Source organism: Onychomys torridus, chromosome 14, assembly GCF_903995425.1.
Source record: "Onychomys torridus chromosome 14, mOncTor1.1, whole genome shotgun sequence".
Classification (NCBI taxonomy): domain Eukaryota; kingdom Metazoa; phylum Chordata; class Mammalia; order Rodentia; family Cricetidae; genus Onychomys; species Onychomys torridus.
In genome coordinates, this window is record NC_050456.1 from 76,884,257 (window position 1) to 76,892,625 (window position 8,369).

General features: G+C 39.1%; 1 long non-coding RNA gene, 1 other non-coding gene and 2 pseudogenes across 8 annotated transcripts in view; all 4 read left to right on the forward strand.

The window, feature by feature from the left end:
* The window catches only part of LOC118595348, a 57,962-nt gene extending 49,737 nt beyond the window's left edge, over window positions 1–8,225 (forward strand). For 5 of the 7 annotated variants that reach the window (XR_004946511.1, XR_004946515.1, XR_004946512.1 and 2 more), the window contains 5 exons: window positions 1,852–2,676; window positions 4,653–4,721; window positions 6,216–6,318; window positions 7,006–7,085; window positions 8,141–8,225. This is a non-coding gene — a long non-coding RNA (uncharacterized LOC118595348). Of the gene's footprint in view, window positions 1–347; window positions 652–1,851; window positions 2,677–4,652; window positions 4,722–6,215; window positions 6,319–7,005; window positions 7,086–8,140 lie in introns of those variants that run through there. The other 2 variants (XR_004946517.1, XR_004946514.1) reach the window with 2 other exon arrangements.
* LOC118595916 lies at window positions 2,049–2,125 on the forward strand (annotated as a pseudogene).
* Window positions 6,512–6,589, forward strand: LOC118595912 (annotated as a pseudogene).
* Window positions 7,391–7,462, forward strand: LOC118595917. Its single transcript, XR_004946606.1, has one exon. It is a non-coding gene; the product is annotated as a small nucleolar RNA SNORD113/SNORD114 family (small nucleolar RNA).
* Window positions 8,226–8,369: the final 144 nt, after the last annotated feature.

An 8,369-nucleotide genomic window follows, 5' to 3' on the forward strand; every position in this document is an offset into this window, starting at 1 on the left:
CTAAGGAGGGAGAGATTGGGCAACCTGCATGGGACCGAACTAGGCCCTCTGAATGTGGGCGACAGTTGTGTGACTTGGGCACTTTTGGTGGCCACTGGCAGTGGGACCAGGATTTATCCTTCGTGCATGAACTGGCCCTTTGGAGCCCATTCCCCATGGAGGGATGCCTTGCTCAGCCTTGATGCAGCAGAGAGGACCTTGGTCCTGCCACACCTTGATATGGCAGACTTCCTTGACTCTCCGTGGGAGGCCTTACTCTCTCTGAGGACTGGATAGGAGGTTTTGTGGGGGAGAGATGGAGGGTGGGTGGGAGCAGAGTGGGGAGAGGGAATTGTGGTTGGTATCAAAAGTAAACAAAAAAACCCTTTTAAATTAAAAAAATAAAAATAAATAGATAAAATGGTTGTCAAAATTCTAGTGAAGGTTAGATCCGGGTCTCCTGTGTACTGTATCAAGAAGAATGTATCTTAGTTTTAAATTTTTAGATGAGTGAAATAAAAGAGACACAAGGCAAGGGTCATTGTACAGAACATGATTTTGTTTATAATCCATTCTTCTTTTCATCTCTCTGGATATTCCTGAGTTGCCCTTCCGTCTGGATGATGATGTCTACAGCTAGCCTGGGATCTTGGGCGCACGCTGACCATGTAGGTACAGTTCATGTTCTTCTCCTTATTCTTAAATGAACTAGAAATTACTCAAGAATAACAAATCTGGTTCATGACAGATACAAAGTATTGTGGACACAGTTTCTTTATATCATTAAGATGGAAATAAATCCGATGACACAGTGAATCAAAGAATTGTTCTAGGGCATTCATAATAACATAATCTGATAGCTTGTATATATCTGTGCATATTAACTCATCTATATGCCTATCTAACTACCTTCTTATCTACCTAGCTACTTACCTTCCTATCGATCTATCTATGTATCTGTCAATTGGTCGATGGATCTATCGATCTCTCTATTGATCTACCTCTTTCTCCCTGTGTCTCTCTCACTCTCCTGTCACCTATATGATATAATCTGACATTAATAGTGTTATTTACTTATTTAAACGCACTATAGTATTATACCGTCTCTGTGTTGTCTCCTTGAAGTTTCAGGGATAAAGAATCCCGCATGCATCCTGATAGCTCCTTGCATATTTACATTTGACAGACAGCTGCGGAGACTGAGTCAGAATCTATGTGCCTTCTACCTAGGTTCACTGAGAAGATTTAGTTCTCCCTGTCGAGCAGGGGATGTTTAGCTAGACAGACACACAGACCATTCTTGGTTCTTATGGTTTTGACTGGTGGTCCGTTGTAGGAAAGTTAACACTTCTCACACTCTCTGTGACGTATTGGCTTTACCAGTGGGTTTAGTATACAGCAAACATGAGTTTAGTCCCAATCAATGTTTGTTGAGCTGGGCTTGGCTATAAAACTCTGTGTATAGACTGAGCCTTCCCATCTCTCCACTCATTGAATATTTCTATCTTTGTACTGGGAGACACACTGGACTCAGATAGACACACACATACCTGTAATATGCTTAGTTAATCATAGGATAGATGTTGATCTCTGACATCTCTATCCTTCAATCTTTTCTCATAGCTGCTGGCTTCATGGTTTATTGTGGGTCTTTGCTTTAATACTTAAGGGAGGAAAGGCTGACATCATGAAATTCTTAAATCTTTAGTATTAAAATGTTGCAAAAATCATTACACATTAAAATGAACCAAACCCAAAGACTTAAACTTTTTTAAGTGAAAGTAAATAGCTATTACCACAGATTCACAGACATCTACAGAAAGAGTTTTACAAACTTACATAGTTAAATTATTAAATTTTCATCATCCACAGCGCTCGTCCCACTGAAGGAATAGCTTCAGTCTGCTTTAAACACTGGGCCACACCCATAATCTCTACACTTATTCTCAGTGCTTACGTGAAGTCCAAAAACCTGTGTGAGTAATCTTCAAAATTATTGTCTTGTTTTAATGAATTTCTGTGTTAAATAACACACATGCACATATTACTAGAGAAGAGGAAGGCTAGTATGGACCAATGATGACAATTCCCCTGCGGTGATATAAGTCACGGACGATGACTACAATTATGGGTGTCTGAGGTTCTCATCATAACACATCTCATTTGCTCCTGTTAGCCAGGAAAAACAAATTGGCTTGTGGAGCACATACTGTTCATTAGAAGCATGCACTTTCTTGAATTTTCTTAGTGGATCAATGACATGATGTACATATTCACACAAATACAAATGAAAATGAATTTGTGGCATTGATCAACGAGTAGATAAATATTTTACTGCAAATGCTACTATGACTACTTGTAGATACTATAGAAATCTCTTAAAGATTCATTAGCTTAAAGATGTATATAAACTTCATCCAAGGTCACATACGAAGTAAAATTAATGGGTTAAGCCCCACTGAGGGTCAAGACCTTAATTTTATATCTCACTTGATTTCTTAAGACACTATCATAACAATGTGAGTCCTAAGTAACAAATAGTGATAGGAGAAATGTAGAAATCATATGAAAACTATCAATCTTTTTATTATCTTCTCTGCTGTGTAATTCCTGGATGGATGATGACTGACACCTTGCTTCCTGGCTGGGAGGTCCATGGTTGCCCAGTCCTCATGTGTAAAGATCAAGGGAACTGATGTAAGTGGAGTCAAGATTTTTGTTTTGCTATGCGTGGTTTTGATGAGACACTCCTCTCTTAGTGAAGTGTTGTCTTTTGTTTTAGTCTTTTCTCGGGCCATAAACCACACATGGAGGCATAATTTACAAATTATAAATATCTGGCCTTAGCTTGGCTTATTTCGTGCCAGAGTTCCTTAACTTTAAATGATCCCATCTTCCTTTTGCCTCTGGACTTTTCATGTTCTCTTAGTTCTGTAAGTCTTATTCTTACTTCATGTCTTGATATGTAGCTGGGTGGCTGGCCCCTGATGTCCTCCTCCTTCTCTGGCTCCTGCTTTCTACCTCTCCCAGATTTCTCCTTCTATTATTACCCTCTCCCCCTCCCCCAACTCTGCCTATGCATTCTTATGCCTTGCTATTGGCAATTCCGTTGTTTATTCGACCATCAGGTGTTATAGACAGGCACAAAATCACAGCTTCACACAGTTAAACAAAGACCACATAAACAAAAGTAGCACACCTTAAGCAAAATAATGCTCTACAACATTTTCCATTATGGTGTAATAAAAATAAAGGTTTTCACTTTAACATAATAAAAGTACATACAACAAAATTAGTATCTATGAGGGATTCCATTGACTATATTCTGTAGGTTTGTAGTTAGCCTATTCAAAGAAAACAATGATTTATCTATCTTATCTTCCTGAATCCATAGTTTTACAGATAAGTTACTCTCTAGGAAAACTAAGAAAAACTGCAACGATAACCATCTAGCCTTCAATTCCACCAAAGATCCCTAGAGATGTAATATATTGGCATAAACAAAATGTGCATTGTCAACAACTTCCAAACCTCCAGACATGTCAGAGACATATCAGGGGCATGCCTAGACAGTCACCAAAGTTTCGCTACAATCTTGGGGCATCCATCTTCAATGTACAGGTCCATGGTATCTGGCAGCCTTTTCTATGAAGCAAGAAATTTAAAGGCCTGTCTTACCTTGTTTTGAGTTAGTGAGTCACTCTGCTCTGTGTCCTATAGAATATCTGGCAGACTCTTTTGTGAAGCAGGTATTCTGAATGACTGCCCTGCCTTGTATTGGCAAAGGTCAACAATCTTTTTGCTGTGTGTCCTGCATGTCAAATCTGCACAGCACAATGTCAGCAGCCAAAGACAAGAGCAGTTTCTCTGTCTAGTGGCCACAAAGAAACCTGGCCTCGATGGAAGTAAACCCCATAACGAGTTTGTTCTGTGCTCCTCATCTCTGAAGCCAATGGGCGCTGCCAGGAATAGATGTGACTCAAGGTCATGAGTAACTTTATGTTAACAAAATATTTTAATGCCATATTCTCTAAGTCTTTGAAAGTTTTGAAGACTCTCAATTTAACTAGAATATCTCTCTGTATGATCTGCAAAGCATATCTAACATATCTACAAATTTGATTGTTATAAATGACTAACCACTAACCTATGTTTCCTGATTATCCCACATAATTTAAAGTAATCAGTTTCAAAAACTAGAACTTCACCCTATATTTCCAAGTGAACTGAATAAGCACAACACCTCAAACATAAATGGAAACATACCTTCCATATGTTTTCACAAAAATAACCTTAAATTTTTATCAGCATACAAAAAGCCTTTAAACAAGAGTAGAAACATACACACAGGGTAACAAACATTTAAATTTGTATGAATCTACTATGATAGTTTAATACCAAGTACACATATCCCAAAGTACAGAAACCCACACGTAATGAATTTCCAGAGGTATAATCCCTTGGCTAAGGATGCAGTGTACTGTTTAAACTGGTGGTCAATATTCTTGTTAGGTTTAGAACCCGGTCTCCTTGTGTATTTTTGAATGAAGAAGGTTTCATAATTTTATATTCTTTGATGAGTTAAATAAAGAAGAAACAACACAGGATCATTGTATAGAACTTGAATGTATTAATAATCCATTCTTCTTTTCATCTCTCTGGATATTCCCAAGACGAGTTACCCTTCCATCTGGATCACGATGTCCATGACTAGCCTAGGGTCTTGGGAGCACAGTGACCATGTAAGTACAGTTCATGTGCTTCTGTAACTCTGACTGCTTCTCCTTATTCTTACATGAATTACAAATTCCTCAAGAATGGCACATCCAGTTGATGACAAATGCAAAAACTCCTGGACTCAGTTTCTTAATATCATTAAGATCAAAATAACTCTGATGACACACTGAATCAACCAATAGCTCTAAAGCATACTGAATGATATTTTTGACAGCTTGTGTCTATCTTTCTATCTTGGCTGCCTGTCTGTATATATCTGTCTATCTACCCATCTCTATCTACCTATCTATCTATCTATCTATCTATCTATCTATCTATCTATCTATGGATCTATCTATGGATCTATCTATGGATCTATCTATCTATCTATAATTTACTATCTATCTATCCATCCATCCATCCATCCATCAAATATCTATGTATGTTTCTATCTATCATCCACATAACATACTCTGACAATAACAGTGTTGTTTTTCTTTTGAATCAGCCCTATAAGGGCACTATCATAAATATAGAAAAGGCGTATTATTATTATTTCTTCAGGTAATGATGCCAAACTGGAGGATAGTGATGCCCTTCTGTTGTAGAACAGGTAGATCGTTAATCCAGTACCATATGAGTCTGTAGCATAGAAAAATAAATTTAACCACTCAGTTTTTACAATGGTGATTGTATTTATTTATTTAATTGGACACACTATAGATTTAGACTGTTTCTGTGCTGTCTCCTTAAAGATTCTGGAATAACAAAGAATACCATATCCATCCAGATGGCTCCTTGCATATTTACATTAGGCAGACAGCTGTGGAGACTGAGTCAGGATCTACTTGCCTTCTACCTAGTTTCACGCAGAAGAGTTCATTCTCCCTGCCGTGGGGATGTGTAGCTAGACAGACACTTGGTTGTTAAGACAGTTGTTAAGACAGACAGTCTTGGTTGTTGAGGTTTTATCTGGTGTACAGTTGTAGCAAAGGTAATACTTCTCACACTGTTAGTGACTCACTGGCTTTGCCAGTGAGCTTTGGGTACAGCGAACACGAGGTTAGTCCCAATGAATGTTATTTGAGCCCGACTTGGCTAAAAAAATCTGAGTATGGACTTAGCCTCTGTATGTATCCATTCTTTTAATATTACTGTCTTTGTACTGGTATGCATTCCATAGTCTGGACACACAAACACTTGTAATGCTCAGGTAATCAGGGAGTTGGTGCTTGTCACTCTGAGTCCTACTTCCTGAAATCTGTGCTCCTAGCTGCTGGCTGCAAGGGCCATTTTGGGTCTCTGCTTTAATACTTAAAGGGTTGAAAGATTGACATTATGAATTTCCTAAATCTTTATTACAAAAATGTTGAAAAAATCATTCCACGTTGGAGTGAACCAGACTCAGACTTACACTTTACTAAGTGAATATACATAGCTATTAACACAGAGTGGCAATCGTTTACAGCAAAAGTTTCACAAAGCTTACACTAGTTAAGTCATGAAATTTTCATCCACAGTGCTCATCCCTCAGAAGGAATGGCGCCAGTCTGCTTTAAACACTGGGCCACACCCCAAATCTCTACACTTCCTCTCGGTGTTTACATGAAGACCCAAAGCTATGTGAGTAACATTCAAATTATTATATTGTATTGCTCATGGGATGCTCTATGTTGTTATAGACTATCGAATGTGTCTGAACAAGGTATTTGGTTCTCCTGAAGAACAAATAACATCAGAGGCACATTTATTATTAATGAATTAATGTGTTAAACAACAAACATACACACATTGCTAGGGCAGAGGAAGGCGACTATGGACCGATGATGACCAAGTCTGGGGTGGCAGTATAAGTCACGGACGATGACTACAATTCTGGGTGTCTGAGGTTCTCATCATCATACATCCTATGTGCCCCTGTTAACCAGGGAATGAACATTAGGCATGTGGAGCCCATACTGACATTATAATTAAGCACTTTCTTGATTATTAGTGGATCAGTGTAACATTTTATAGATCAACTGGTAAACAAATATTTTACCAGAAATGCTCCTACTACATGTGGAAACTCTGGAAGTCTATTAAGAAGTACTAGTATAAACATGTATATAAACTTTATCAAAGTTCACACATGAAGCATAATTCATGGATTTAGCCCCACTGAGGTCAAGACCTTAATTTTAAATCTCACTTGATTTCTTATCACAACAATGTAAATCCTAAATAACAAATATTGAAAGGAGAAATGTAGAAATCTTTTGATAAATATTAATCTTTTCATGATCCTTCTTCCTTTGTACTTCCTGGAAGGATGATGATTGACACCTTGTTTCCCGGCTGGGAGGTCCATGGTTGGCCTATCCCCATGTGTAAGGATCAAGGGAACTGATGTAAGTGGAGTCAAAGTTCTTGTTTTGCTTTGGGTGCCCTTGATCACACAGTTAGGTGGTCTTGGTCAAGGCATGCATAGGCTCCCGTTAGGCCAACTATGACTGTGTGCTCAATTAGACATGACCAGGAGCACAGGGTTGAGGATTTCCCAAATTAAGTAGAAAGGCAGAATCAGGGTGGCACAAAATCTGTTGCATAATTTCAAACATGCAGATTTTGTGAATTGTTATATGACTACTACAAGTGCCACTAATGGTTAGGTAGTGTAAATATAGAAAGTGTGAGAGAGAGGAAAAGGCAGTGTTGTATCCATGATGACCGCTCATGATGTATGATCCGTGGATCATGACTACAGGTCTGGGAGTCTGAGCTCCACACCAGAACACATGTAGTGTAATTGTGATAGATGTCAGGTGTGGGTATAGGATAGTGTAGTATCCTAGTATTTTTGTTCCTGAGTTTTCATTACATTCATATAGTTAGAGTGACATTAAACAGATGGGAGGGGAAAGCAGTCTCAAATAATACCAAAGACTAATGCTAACAGTATATGTATATATATATATCAAAGTTCAGAAAGCCACTAGCAATGAATTTCCAGAGGTATAATCCCCTGGATAAGGATGCTTTGTACTGTTGAAAATGACAGTCAAGCAAAGCAAAGGATAACCAAGCTACAATCCACAGCCCCAGAGATACTAGGTTTCAAGGAGAACCTTATGAGAGACAGGTATACATGTATCCTCGTGAGAGGGGAAATACATAAGAATCCTGAGTGAATTGCCAACCTGCGAGGAGGGGTGGTAAGGGAAGGTGAGAAGAGAACATGAGGGAATTATGTGGTGGATTTGGGGGAGGACAGGGATGCAGAGAAATGGAAGAGATACCTTGATCGAGAGAGCCATTATGGGGTAAGGAAGAAACCTCGTAGAAGGGAAACTGCCAGGAATCCACAAGGATGACCCCAGCTAATACTCCAAGCAATAGTGGAGGGGGTGCCTCAACTGGCCTTCCCCTCTAATCAGATTGATGACTACCTTAATTGTCATCATAGAACCTTCGTCAAGTACTATGGAAGCAGATACAGAGATGCACAGCTAAGCACTGGCCGGAGCTCCCGGAGTCCAGTTGAAGCAAAGGAGGAGAGATTATATGAGCAAAGGGGACAAGATCCTGATGGGGAAACCCTCAGAGACCTGAGCTAATGGGAGCTCACTGACTCTGGACTGACAGCTGGGCAACCTGCATGGGACCGAACTAGGCCCTCTGAATGTGGGCGACAG